Below are 14,284 nucleotides of genomic sequence, written 5' to 3'. Positions count from 1 at the left end.
ACTATTCGAAAATAGCGCGGTTTAATAAGTGCACACGCACCAAGTTAAGTTTCAGTATAAATCGTGTTCCTTATTTTTCTCTTTCTAAATGCATTATTAAAAGTTTTCTTATATATATATTTTTTGTTGTTGTTGTTGTTTTGTTTTTGTAGTTTTCAATCGTTATCGATAGTCAGTTGGACACATCTTGTTTACTTACCACATGCAAAACGTCATTTTTCAGTGAACAGGCCTGCTTTAAGGAGGTCGTGTCTTAACCCGGTTCAATGTCTCCTCCTCCCATTCCTTTAAATAAATAAACGAAAGTGGTCGTTGATTTATCATCCTACTAAGTTGTCATTTTTAATGACTAGTCGTAGGTTAAACGAGGAGCTCGTTCTAGTTTTGAAATCGTTTAAATATCTCCATCGCCAAGTTAAAATAATATATATATAAATTATTTTATTGTGTAGACTTTAGAGAAAAAGATAAAAGAAAGTTTACATACTTTTAAAACTTTTTTTTTAGACCGCGGAACAAGTAAACTTTTTCGTTTCGTTTACAAACTGATTTTTTTGTTTGTTTGTTTGTATTTATTTATTTAATTTATTTAAAAGCAGATTAACTAAATTAAAATCAAAATGTCGGAATCCTTCTTGTATGATGGCATTTTTGGTGAACTTTTGCCACAGTGCTCCACTTCTACACAATACGGATAAGTTAACGCAAACTTATTTCCTTATAACTTGGCTGGAAAAAACAAAACAAAACAAAAAAGAGTGAAAAAAAATCGACGAACAGAAAATAAAGGTATTTATTTACTAATTTTTTTTTTTTTTTTAATTAATTTATTTTATGTTTATTTATTGCCGTCCCTTTTCCCACCTCCATCGGGTATTTTAATGTTCTATAGTTTTGGGGATGCAGAATAATAGGCGACTCGAAGTCGGCAGCAAAAAAAAATGTGTCAGATAAAAATTTCGCATTATACTTAATTATTTTTTTGCAGGTACTTACACTTACGGTGCTGAAATAATGTTATTTAGAAAACTATTCTTAGCATGGGGAGGGTATGGTATTTTGCAAATAGTCTGTACTTTCATTGGCGGACCTGAACGAGAATTACTCCTCCCCTAAGAACGACTTTCGGAATAGACATCCCCAACCTCCCCATGTTAAAAACGGCTTTCGGAATTATTTTTTTTTTTTTTTTAACCCTATCCTAACCCTTTATATGCTAAACTTGATTTTGCATCCGTATGCTTTTGTGTCATCTGTGTTCTTTGCATTTGTTTTCAAAACGTGATCTGCTTAAGCCATTTCCGGTCTGTTCCGTAAATCGCAATTAGAGACTTTTTTTTTTTTTTTTTTTTTTTGTCGATACCAGTCCTGTTCTCTCCGTTTCCACAATTTCACCAGATTCACTCTGTATTTAATAACAAACTTCATGTTTGACGGTCCCGTCAACACTCGCTCGTGAATAATAGCATCGGGCTCATAAACTCATATCACATTCTGTCCGAAAGGAAATAATGCTCAAGCGATATAACTTCCTGATACCAAACAGATACTACACTTAATGCACTCTCTTCCTCTCGTTCACATTTACTCTCCCTCTTTCATACGAAATCAAATTTAAATACAAGGTCAGTTTTTAAATGTGCGAAAATCCCCCCCCCCGCGCGCGAATGGTCATTTTTGTATTGGATATAGAAATAAAACTTAATAGTCTTGTTGGCACTACCTCACGAATGCGAATACCTAAACACTGACGATTCAGCCTCCTAAATGAGAAGGTAATACTCGAGAGAATATCTACATTTGGATCGCAGACCAAAATCAAAATAAACAAAACAATCCCGTCAAACCGGAAATCCTAGAAAGTGTTGACAATTTCGGTTTATTTTTAGAAATCAACTTTAATATATTTTGGGTTATGATTGTGGTATCCGCTTCTTCTAGTGAGATTCTATTTTTTTTTTTTTAATTTTTTTTTTTTATGTAATTGCATGGGAAACTTGGCTAAAAGATCCTCCTCCCCAAAAAGAATTCGAATCGAGTGGGAGGGGGATTAATTTCACACATGAATTTAGCCTAAAATAGTCATTGAGCAGTACCACCTATTTCCTGACCATTCTAGTGTTTTAGAGCAGTTAATTGGGGGGGGGGGGCGTACTGTGCGATTTGGGGGAGGGATGAGGAACTTTTATGTACCGTTTTACGATCTTACCACTCGGACTTAAGGTTAGTAGAAAGAAATTTAGGTAACTTCTACTCTAAATCTTGAATGACTCTGAAATGAGTGGTTCCTGGTTCATTTTCCGTTACGGTACTGGCTGATCCCCACACTAAATTTTATTTCATTTTGTATATATTTTTTTAATTTATTTTGTACTCTAGTTTATTTTTAACAAATTGTTCCCGTCAGGTTTTTCAGAAACTTCGCATTAAAATTATTATTTTTTTTTTTATTTATTTTTTTTTTTTTTAAGAAGGTGATTTAGGGGACGATGTTATATTATTATAATACAAGTAAATGAATAACAACATATATATATATATATATATATATATATATATATATATATATATATATATATATATATATATATATATTAGTGTTAGTGGTACGTACTGTTATGATGAATAAGAAAAATTGGAACTTTTTAGGGTATCGGAATCGGAAAAATGTGTGCCTATTTTCAGATGCCAAAAACGATTATTTCCTTTTATTTTATTTATTTTTAAACAAAATCTCCCACTACTGGTAGTAACATTAAAATAACAAATATTGATTGAATTTTAACTACCAGCACAGCTAAAATCATGTGTGGTCCTGTCATCAGCCCCCATAAGTTTTTTTTGTCATTGTTTTATTTTATATATATATTACGTTTGAGATACACATTTGACTTGTGTGCGTGTTTTTTTTTATTATTATTTTACGGTAACGGGAAAAAAATAACAACCCTATAGTTAAATATTTATAGATTTATAAAGAATCGGAATTGGGAAATTTGTATGGTATCGGTAATTGAATAAAAATCAGGAATATATATATATATATATATATAAACTAGCATGGGTGCCTGGCGTTGCCGAGGTGTTTGGAGGTGTGTTGAGCAAAAAAAAAAAAAGTGGTAGTAGGAAGACTTTAGAAAATATCGGCGAAAAAAGCGACCCCTCCCTGTTGAAAAGTGCCCAGTTGAGGGTAAAGAAATTAAGCCAATTTTTCGATATTTGTCGTCTGAAGGGTTGAGCTTCAAAACGATACTAATCTTGTGAAAATCCGTCTCCTCTGTCAAAAGTTTAGGCAGACATGCAAACATACATTTATATATTGGTGGCTCAAATTTTTGACCCAAACCGATTAAAAAGCTTGCCCTATCTCTGAATACCCTTTATGTAAAATTTCAAATGTTTAGACCAGAAATTGTCTGAGTAATTTGGTAGAGACCGCAGAGATCAATTTTTTTTAACTTTGACCCCTATTATGACCCCTTAACATTTGTTTTGGGCTCAAATCAAGTTATTCAGTTAGATCCATGTCGTAGGAACCTATATCTAAAATTTCAATTGTTTATACCCAAAATTGGCGGAGAAGTTTGGTAGAGTTCTCAAAGGTCAAAACGTTGAACTTTGACCCCTTAACAGCCAAATTTTTGGCCGAAAACGGATTGCAAAGACTTTTCCAAATCTCAGTACCCTGTACATCAAATTTCGAGTCTGTAGACTGAAAATTGACTGTTATTGCGTCGGGAAATGTACACACAAACACTTTCACTTATATATATATATATGACTTGATGTCCTGCTAATCAAGAGAAAGGGAGGGGAAGGTACTTTTAAATGAGCTTTATTAATTCAACAAATTGAAAAACTTTATCAGTCAATTTAATCAGTGATAATTTTTTGCAAACAAAACATAACCGAATTTTTAACTTATCACAAAAAGTGGGTGGATTTTTTTTTTTTTTTTTTTTTTCAAAATTACGTCAATTCGCCTCAACCTTGGAAACTGGGGGGGGGGGCACTTGTAAACTTAGTTTTACTATGGTTATGAGTTAACGTAATAAATTTGGTGATTAACAAGCGGATTTAGTGTGGATTACATGTTTTTGCCGGTGATTAAGAAGCCACCATCAGTGTTCACCCTCCTTTATTTATTTATTTATTATTACAAAGTCTCTGCGATCTGTTTATTTTTGGTCTTAACTCTGACGTAAGCGGAAAACATAAACACGATTTTGTGTTGACATTTTCTCTTTAATCACTTTTTTTCTCCCCGGGATGTCTTTAATAGTTATGCCCTTTTTTTGTTTACATGTTAGAAATGGGGGGTGCTTGTCAAAATAGTCGACATATTTATTTTACTTTATTTATTTATTTATTTATTTAAGCCAAAACAAGTGAAACGTGATCCTCCGTGTACGCACAGTGAACGAGGCATAAAAAAAATGGGTCAGTTTATACGACCTGCCCCAGCATAGTATTAACACCCTCAACCACCCCGTGTTAAGAACGGCTTCCGGAATAAACACCTCCCCACCTCGAAAGCCGTTCTTAACATGGGGAGGTTGGGGTGTTTATAATAAGCTGGGGCACGTCGTGAAAATTTACCAAAAATGACTAAGTTCAGCATTTGTCCCCTCCCCCCCCCCCACACACACACACATTTAGCTCCCAAAGTCCCCAGGGGGCGTCAAATCCTGATGAAAATGAACAAACGGTGCAGTTTAGGTCTTACCATATTTGAATCCAGTTCTGTACCATACAAAAAGAAATAGAAATGACTAAGTCCATCATTTGCACACACACACACACACACACACACACACACACACACACCCATTTAGCCCCAAAAGTTCCCAAGGCCTTAACATATTTAAATTTGAGTTCAGCACCATGCAAAACTGCTAAATAAACATACACAGAAAATTTTGGATAAATATGGTAAAATAGTCCCAAAAATGGAGTGTTTTTATTAGCCCTAAAAGAGCCCTTGGAGCACACTAAAGAGTTATCGTGAAGTAAAATCCAAGGCATCAATTTTTTTAATAAGCACAAAAGTGTCAATTTTAGCCATTTAACCCGAAAGACACCCTAGGGAGGCAACCGGAGTTTTTCCAGAAAATCTGTTACTTTTTTACTCATATAATGTTTAATGTTTGTGCAAAAAAATTTTAAATTCCAAGGCGTAGTTATTGAGAAAAGTGCAGACAGACAAACGGACGAACGGACAAGGATGAATTTACAGGTCTGTCGCGATTTCAAAATCACCGCCTCCATTCTTTCTTTCTCTCTTCGCCCCCGTTGTTTCTCTTCACTTAAAGGACGCGATTGGCTAAACGTGAGCTAACGTATGAACAATATCCGGGTTCAGTGAATACATTCACCTCTCCTTTCTCTTTTCATCATCGATTTCGCTACACATCGGAATTTAAATATATCAACAAAACACCAACAAAATAGGCGATTGACTTTTTACAATTTAGATGAAATTAATTTCAATGGAATCAACACATTCAAAATCTACTTTTCATTACATAAATTTCGTTCTAGAATTAAAGTTGCTTGTTTGTTTTATTGGGAGCAACATCACTAACATCAGGCTATCCAAATGAATACAGCCAGCCTCAGCTCATCAGATGAGTTTTTGCCAGGCGCCATGCCCGGCCGGGGAGTAGGAAGAGGCTCCCAAAGTGACGATTGACACTACCAGTCACTTGGATCGAATTCACCTGCTGAAGGATTCCAGCAGCAGCAGTTCAAACAGTTCAAACAGCCCTTGCCTCCTAAGACCCACCAGCAGCGAACTTCACTCCCAGTCTTCAGTGCTTCCAGCTCACCCCAGCGGCTTCCTGCTCATTCCCGCAGCCTTCCAGCCCTTGGTGCCTCCAGATCACTTCAGTGCCTCCAGCATCCTCCAGCCTGCAACCTCGCTTTCACCTCGCTCCTCTAGTCTACTACCTCGCTCGCTCCTCTAGTCTACTACCTCGCTCGCTCCTCCGGTCTGCTACCTCGCTCGCACCTCCGGTCTGCTACCTCGCTCGCTCCTCCGGTCTGCTACCTCGCTCGCTCCTCCGGTCTGCTACCTCGCTCGCACCTCCGGTCTGCTACCTCGCTCGCACCTCCGGTCTGCTACCTCGCTCGCACCTCCGGTCTGCTACCTCGCTCGCACCTCCAGTCTGCTACCTCGCTCGCACCTCCGGTCTGCTACCTCGCTCGCACCTGGCCTCCTACTGACTGCCCTTTTCCTTTACACTGATCCTCCATTCTCAGTGTCGTCCGTTCCTTAACACTGACCCCCATGTTCTCAGTGTCCACCGTCCGTTCAGGATCGCCCTGATATCCAGCCGATAGTTTCAGACCCAGCAAGCAACCCTGAACCACACTACATCTAGAGTACCCGTTCCAGGCCTCCAGTGATGTGCGACCTTCCAGGCGACCAGCATCCAGATCATACGATTTTTCACTTCCTTTTCAAATAAAAGGCGAACCCTTGTTTTTAACCAAATAACCTGTGTCTGTCATTCTTCTTTGCCTTTTTTCTGTTTACTTTTTGCCCGTGTCTACCTTATTAGTTGTTGGGTCGATTGTCTCCGGACGACCGCGCTCCGGAACAGGTCCATCCCTCCTTTCGTCTGGAGACCAACGATAATACTTAATTTTCATGCCAAAAATAGTTATATGTCTAAAAATTACGAAAATTCATGGAGTAGAACTAATATTGTTTTTAGTTAAAAAAAAAAATATATATAAAAAAAATTTTTTTTTAAGTATATTGCAGTGTATACATCTAAAAATTTTATTTCAAAATTAAATAAAATGTTACTTAGTGGGTAGGGTGTTCACATAAATTCAGTGGGAGAGGCCCATGAAATTCAATAATGAACATGTATGTTATATTAGTGTCTCTGTTTATCTATCTATTCCGCTTCTTAGAAACTACTTAGCTGATCAGGCTGAAGTTTTATATGGACCTTTAATTATGACAAGGTGCAGCGAACTAAGTATTATAATATCTGTTTGATGAGGATTCGTATTTAATGCACAAATTTAACCATCTTCAACCATCAGTTTAGCATAAAGCACTCATTTAAAGTAATCAAGTTATGACTTTTGCAATTTCAAAATTATGCTTAACAGAACGAGTGACAGTCTTTTATTGAGAAAGATATTATGATAAACTGTCTGGATCATCTCCCTTAGAACGTACTATAGTTCCCCCTTGCCAAACTTTCACAAGAAACACTAGACTAGCTACAACTACTATATACGATTTCCCCCACTCTTTATCTGTGCCTAAATCTAAATGATGCCATGAACAAAGATTTTTTTTTCCTAGAACTGCCTGCTTGCTGAACACTGTTCCGCTGGCCTGCTTCTCGGTGGAATATAACATGGTAGCTTTCAAATCCAATGTAAACAAATTCTTGTTGAGCCGTCCCCATAAATAATCAAATTCTACCCAATTTATATCATTAAAGTTTACTACACTACTTACATTCATTAACCCTTATCCTCGAGTGGCATTCGGGACTTCATAAGTAGTGGTTCCCACATTAAAAAAAAAAAAAAATGCAAAGATGATTGCTTTGTCTGCTTCAGAATAGTAGCAATAAAATTGATAGAACTGCAATCTATCTATCACTACTCTGTCAATTTTTAGTCTACGAACTTGAAACAATATATAGAGGATTCAGAACTGTGTAACAAATTCGATTTGTTTTTTTAGCCGGTAAAAATAGCTGTTAAGGAGTCAAAATTGGAACTTTGCAGGCATAAGTCTACGAAACGTGTTACTTCTACACGTACATATATACATTTATACGTTTAACTGCTGCTAATTTTTATGCTTTGATATCCGTGTAGATTTAGCTCAGATGGTAACAAATAACACTAGGGAGCTACGTTTGGTTTCAATTCTAGTTGATGGCACCAAAGTTCTTTTTTCCTTTTTTTCTTTTTTTCTTTTTTTCTTTTTTCTTTTTTCTTTTTTTCTTTTTTCTTTTTTTCTTTTTTCTTTTTTCTTTTTTTTTTCTTTTTTTTCTTTTGAAATCATTATACATTGGGTACAATATAATAATCAATAATAATATAATAATAGCCACATCTGGGCAGGAGCTGCTAGAAAGGACTTGGCCTGCCTTGATAGAGTTCAAAATAGACTTCGTAGCCTCGTAGGAGATGTCCTTTTCTCTTCCTTGCAACCTCTATCTCACAGAAGAGATGTTGCGAGTTTGTCTCTGATGTATCGTTATTTTCATGGAAAGTGTTCCACTGAGCTTCAATCTATGGTCCCCCCTCGCAAAACTTTCACAAGAAACACTCGTCTAGTTGTAAACACTATCAATAATTCCCCCCACTCTTTATCTGTGCCTAAACCTAAACATAGATTCCATGAACAAAGCATTTTTATTAGAACTGCACGCCTGTGGAATTGTCTTCCGTTTTCCTGCTTTCCGGCTGACTACAATATGGTTGTCTTCAAGTCTAACGTAAATAAGTTCTTGATGAGCCGTTCCATATAAGTTATCAAATTTAACAAATTTTCATTACTAATGATTATTATATTGTCCAATTTCTACTGTACACTCTTTAACCCTTATCCTTGAGTTGTCTCTTTGACCTTGATAATGAGTTGATACCTATGAAAAAAAAAAAAAGAAAAAGTCCAATGTGAACAAGTTCTAATTGAATCGTCCCCCTAAGTAATCCAAGTTTCAAAATTCCCACTGTTTACTATGCTAAAATCACAATGACTAATGTATACCTATTAACCCTTATCCTTGAGTGGCCTCTGGGCCTTGATAAGTGGTGACACCCTTGTAAAAAAAAAAAAAAGAATTGGCTTTATTCATGCAGATTTCATTATTCTATATTGATTAGACAGTTCAACAAATTTCAGGTTAAAAAAGTATGTGCCAAATAAGATTTGTTTCAGTGTAATAAAATATCCTAATATCAAATCTGACCTTGATTTCTTTAGATTAGGCACCGTTTTCATGTACTATAAATCATTTTTTTATTATTATTTTTTTATTATTATTGATCAACACAGAATTTACCTGCTTAACTCTTTTGTGTCGTGTGTCATCCTCCCTTTTTACATTCAAGCAGTATTCTGCCAACATGCCAGGTTCCCTTTTTTTTTCTTTTTTTTTTTCTTTTTTTTTTTTTAAATGTTTCTCCATCACTGAAATATCGTGATGGAATCTCTCATGTTCATCACTCGCATCGCTGAGATTCTCTGCAAAGTACTTGAAAGTGATGATTTTACAAAAATGAACAGTACCTTTTATGAGACAAAATGATCAGAAATGGATGTTTTCGTGCCATTGTGCATATAAAAATGGCCACAGACGCTCTGTATTTTTTTTTTAAGCATTATTATATCGTACTGGAATCTCTCATCATGTTCAACACTCGCATCACTAAGATTCTCTGCAAAATTCTCAAAATTGACAATTTTGAAAAAAAACAAAAAAACTGTCCCTAATTCTATAAAAAGAGATTTGGTCAAAATCCGAATCAGAATGTTTTGAATTCTAGTAGCTGAAGTTACACTCATAAGACTGCTTCGAATAAGAATCAGTCATATTTTTTAAAACCTGACTCCAATTATTACTTAATATTGGAATAAGGAGTTGGTCGGATAATTTGAAATTCTATAAATCATATTTTATTATTGGTTATGAATAACAAACACAGAATTGGCAGTTGAAACGCATTTGTCCTCTGTGTTAATTGTCATCCTCCCTTTTTTTATATTTCAGCAGTATTCTGCAGCATGCCAAGGTTCCATTTTACTTTAAAACGTTTCTCCATCACTGAAATATCCTGATGGAATCTCATGTTCATCACTCGCATCACTAAGATTCTCTGCGAAGTACTTGAAAGTGATGATTTTACAAAAAAAAAAAAAAAAAAACCTACCTTATGAGATAAAAAGATCAGAAATGGATGTTTTTGTGCCATTGTGCATATAAAAATGGCCACAAACGCTCTGTATTTAGCGTTATTATATTGTACTGTAGTAGTGATTATAAAAGTTAAAAAATCACTTGGATACCCTCAGCTAGAATCAAAACTGTAACGTATAGCTCTCCAGCATTATTTGTTAGATATGAGCCAAGTCCATATGCATAAAAAAAATTTAAATAGCGTAAAAGATATAAATGTTTATTTGCACATGTGTAGAAATAACACGTTTAATTGACTTACACCTACCAAGTTCCAATTTCTTTTTATTTTGACCCTTTGTTCTATATATGTAGACCAAAAATTGACAGTAATTTTGTAGTGACTCTTCTGCACACACAGACAAGGGTAAAGTCAGTGATATATATATATATATATATATATATATATATATATATATACATACACACACACACACACACACACAGTACTTTGGGGTAATTGCACCAAGTAGCTAAAAGTGCTCTTTTGGCAACCACGCATATATAGAGTACTTTTTTTTTTAGTTGGCGCAGTTACCCCAAAGTGTGATGTTTATATATATGTATGTATATAATATAATATATATATATATATATATATATATATATATATATATATATATATGTATGGCAATTAAGCTATATAGGATATTCCGTGTTTCATCCTTATGAGAATTCGTCAGGCATTACTACCTACCTCTACTTATGTATTGAGCGTTGTTGAAGTAAATACTGAAAATTTATGCAAAAAATTCCTTTTTATCAATTTATGTGATTAAATGAAATAGTAATATATATATATATATATATATATATATATATATATATATATATATACACTAGTAGGGAAACCAAACGTTGCCCGGGATTGAATGAGGATCAATGAATGATCCATTCCATAATTTCATTAAAATCGGTGGAATTGTCCATTATTCAATCAAATTGATTGATTGCCTGCTCTAGTCTGGGACCCACTGTGGTGCACTGGGAGGAAACTTCACATGCCCTCTGTCAATAACTAAGTCCATAATACGTTGTAGCTTACATTGCAGGTGGAAAGAACCTGTTGATTTTATCAAATTATTTTTATATAATGGCTTAAATTAAAAGTGTAAAATGCAAAAGTCAAGTATCATGGTTTAGTTGTGTCCTAAACAAAATCATTTCTTTCGAACGCGCCTCTGTCATATCAAAGAATTTACTGTTGATTTTATACGTTGGGCCCTTCTGTTTGTGCAGTGATAAAACTTCTAAAAATGCAATTATGATGTAAGACGGCGTAAAAGTGTAATCTTGGATCAAAATCAGATTTTCTTTTATTATCAATTTTGATACTTATCAGATGAATTCCAAGACAAAACATACATAAGAACACTCCCAGATATATAAAGTATTTTCATGTGAATTGTCAAAAAATTTGGCCCAGCCGTTTCCGAATCCATAGGGAATAAACTCGTGCATGCACGCACACGCACACACACACACCTCTTTATATAAGAGAGAAAATATATACTAGCAGGTCGCCCCGCATTGGCCGGTCATAAGATATGCTTAAATATGATATTTTAATTCATCAGATTACATAGTTATTATTAGGGCTATGACAACAGCATATTCTTTTCCTTGCTTTGATTCTCAGGTATATATCCATTGATATCTTTTATGTTTTTTATGTTGAGTGACATGGTTTTCGGTTGATTGTGTCTAACTTTGTCGTATATATACTCGAGAGTAAAAACAATGAAAAGAATATACTGTTGTCTTTGCCCTAGTTATTATCATAAACAATTCTCTATTAATTATTATATTGATCCTAATATATAGAAGTGAGATCAAAACTAAAAATCTGACTTGGGTGCCATCAGCTAGAATCTGAACCAAAACCTACATCTCTCCACCCTCATTCCTTATCCTCTAAGCCATGCCTATATGCGTGCATATATATATATAAGTGTTTAAAAAAAAATAAATGTTTAAATTTCAACAGTATTTCTTACAGTTAATGGTAGCCGAATGGATTAGGTCCTTGCTAATGAATCCAGAGATGACTTCTGTCGCCAGGTTCGAATCTATCGACTAGTGTTAATCATGACACCCTTTACTGATGATTCCCAAAAGGATGAAACACTAGTGTCTGTAGATATTTATTAATTATTATAGTAAATATATGTTGAGGGAATTAGACCAACTCTCTAAATAGCGGAGTTTATTTTAATGAATTAGTAAATGTATTAATACTATTAAAAGAAAACAGTGCTCGTTGTAATGTAGATCTATAATAAGCTCGATAGGCATAGATATCCTAGAGCTATTTTCATATTGAGTAAAATGATTGATAATTAAAAATCGGTTTCAAAAGGAAAAATCAAATTGTACGCTCGTTTCAGAGATGATGTTTTTTATTGAAATAGACAATACATCTTGAACAATAATTGTATCATTTGATTTTATAAAACAGTCTCCTCATCAGCAAAAAGAGTGGGGTAGGGTTAAAGGCACCAAAAATAAAACTAGCATTTTTTAAGTAAAGCAGATATATCTTTTATTCGCCCGCTTTTAAAGCCTGTAAGTATCTTAGTCCATCCATTCGTTGGCATGTTGTTAAATGTAGTTTATGAATGGTTGAAATGGTGATATCAGGCGAACGTATATATAAATTCACCTGTCATCCCGATTGTTGAAGAGCAGATTCCAGCAAACAAGCAAGGATGACCAGACGGTCCCAGTTATATAATTGTATATATATTATTTATCATTATCCATATCACGATTGAGTATATCTCATGCCCAGACAGACTGAATATAAATCAAACTGCCACCATAACTGGTGACGTAAAACTATGGTTGAATATTTTATCAATAAATCCCAAGGCAGACTCAAGTAAATAACGTTGCCTCATAAAATATCTGCGCCTGTGTTAATCTGCTTCCAATACTTTGGTAAAGTATTTTATAAAGAAAACGAAAAGAAAATCTTCAGATGCTATTTTGTAACTACATTCTCATTGTGTCCATTTTACACGCTGGCATGTGTTGGACGGCTTTACGAGACTGACTTTCAAATTAACTTATTTATCCCTCTTTTCCTCGGGGTTCCTTTTCCTTCCCCTGTGTGCCAAACCTGCCACCTCAACTGTTCTACGTCTACTGATCCAAGAACTTTCATTTATTCTTACAACCTGGCCATGCCATCAAAGTCCACTCTTCTGTATGCATCTCCTTATGCTGTCAAGATTTAATCTTCCTCTGAGGTCATCAAAAAGTCATCAAGACTTGAATTTCACATCCACTGTACCATTCTCATATCATTTCTTTTAATGCAACGCATGTCCTCAACTCTCACTGGCCAGGTTCCACTTCCGTACATTATCATAACACATGCCTATGGTTGACAATGGTAATAGTCTGCTGATTAGTAATGACAAAAGTGTCATCAATTTGCTCTATCCACATCTAGTTCTTACAGTCACACTAGCACCTGCACCATCCTGTGCTCCAGTGGTATCAACAAGGTAATAAAACTTCACAACTTCAATAGCTTTTAAATTTTCTAGATGAGGATTGCTAATATGGATTAATGTTCTCAACTTGAGTGTTAGTCTAATGTAACCTCTGACCTTCTTCAACTGTATCTTGTCAAAGTCTGAAATCTCTGTCAAACTCTCTTTTCTTTTTTTCTCTGCCCCCATCTTCTTTTTTTCTCTGCCCCATCTTCTTTTTTTCTCTGCCCCCATCTTCTTTTTTTCTCTGCCCCCATCTTCTTTTTTTCTCTACCCCCATCTTCTTTTTTTCTCTGCCCCCATCTTCTTTTTTTCTCTGCCCTCATCTTCTTTTTTTCTCTGCCCCCATCTTCTTTTTTTCTCTGGCCCCCCCATCTTCTTTTTTTCTCTGCCCTCATCTTCTTTTTTTTTCTCTGCCCCCATCTTCTTTTTTTCTCTGCCCTCATCTTCTTTTTTTTTCTCTGCCCCCATCTTCTTTTTTTTTCTCTGCCCCCATCTTCTTTTTTTTTCTCTGCCCCCATCTTCTTTTTTTCTCTGCCCCCATCTTCTTTTTTTCTCTGCCCCCATCTTCTTTTTTTCTCTGCCCCCATCTTCTTTTTTTCTCTGCCCCCATCTTCTTTTTTTCTCTGCCCCCATCTTCTTTTTTTCTCTGCCCCCATCTTCTTTTTTTCTCTGCCCCCATCTTCTTTTTTTCTCTGCCCTCATCTTCTTTTTTTTTCTCTGTCCCCATCTTCTTTTTTTCTCTGCCCTCATCTTCTTTTTTTCTCTGCCCCCATCTTCTTTTTTCTCTGCCCCCCCCCATCTTCTTTTTTTCTCTGCCCCCCCCATCTTCTTTTTTTT

The 14,284-nt window shown here is 35.3% G+C and overlaps 1 protein-coding gene across 4 annotated transcripts in view; it reads left to right on the top strand.

The window, feature by feature from the left end:
* Window positions 1-284: 284 nt before the first annotated feature.
* LOC145255674 (integral membrane protein GPR137B-like) overlaps window positions 285-14,284 on the top strand; it is a 285,828-nt gene continuing 271,828 nt past the window's right edge. Inside the window, exon 1 of one of the 4 annotated variants that reach the window (XM_080114239.1) lies at window positions 285-789. The gene's annotated coding sequence lies outside the window, so the exon portion shown is untranslated. The remainder of the gene's footprint in view (window positions 790-14,284) is intronic. The other 3 variants (XM_080114237.1, XM_080114238.1, XM_080114236.1) reach the window with 3 other exon arrangements.

This window comes from Euprymna scolopes, chromosome 31 (genome assembly GCF_053919585.1).
Source record: "Euprymna scolopes isolate OS-2025 chromosome 31, ASM5391958v1, whole genome shotgun sequence".
In the NCBI taxonomy this organism is placed as follows: Eukaryota; Metazoa; Mollusca; class Cephalopoda; order Sepiida; family Sepiolidae; genus Euprymna; species Euprymna scolopes.
Note: the sequence above shows the minus strand (reverse complement) of the source record. Positions and strands in the feature narration are given on the sequence as shown.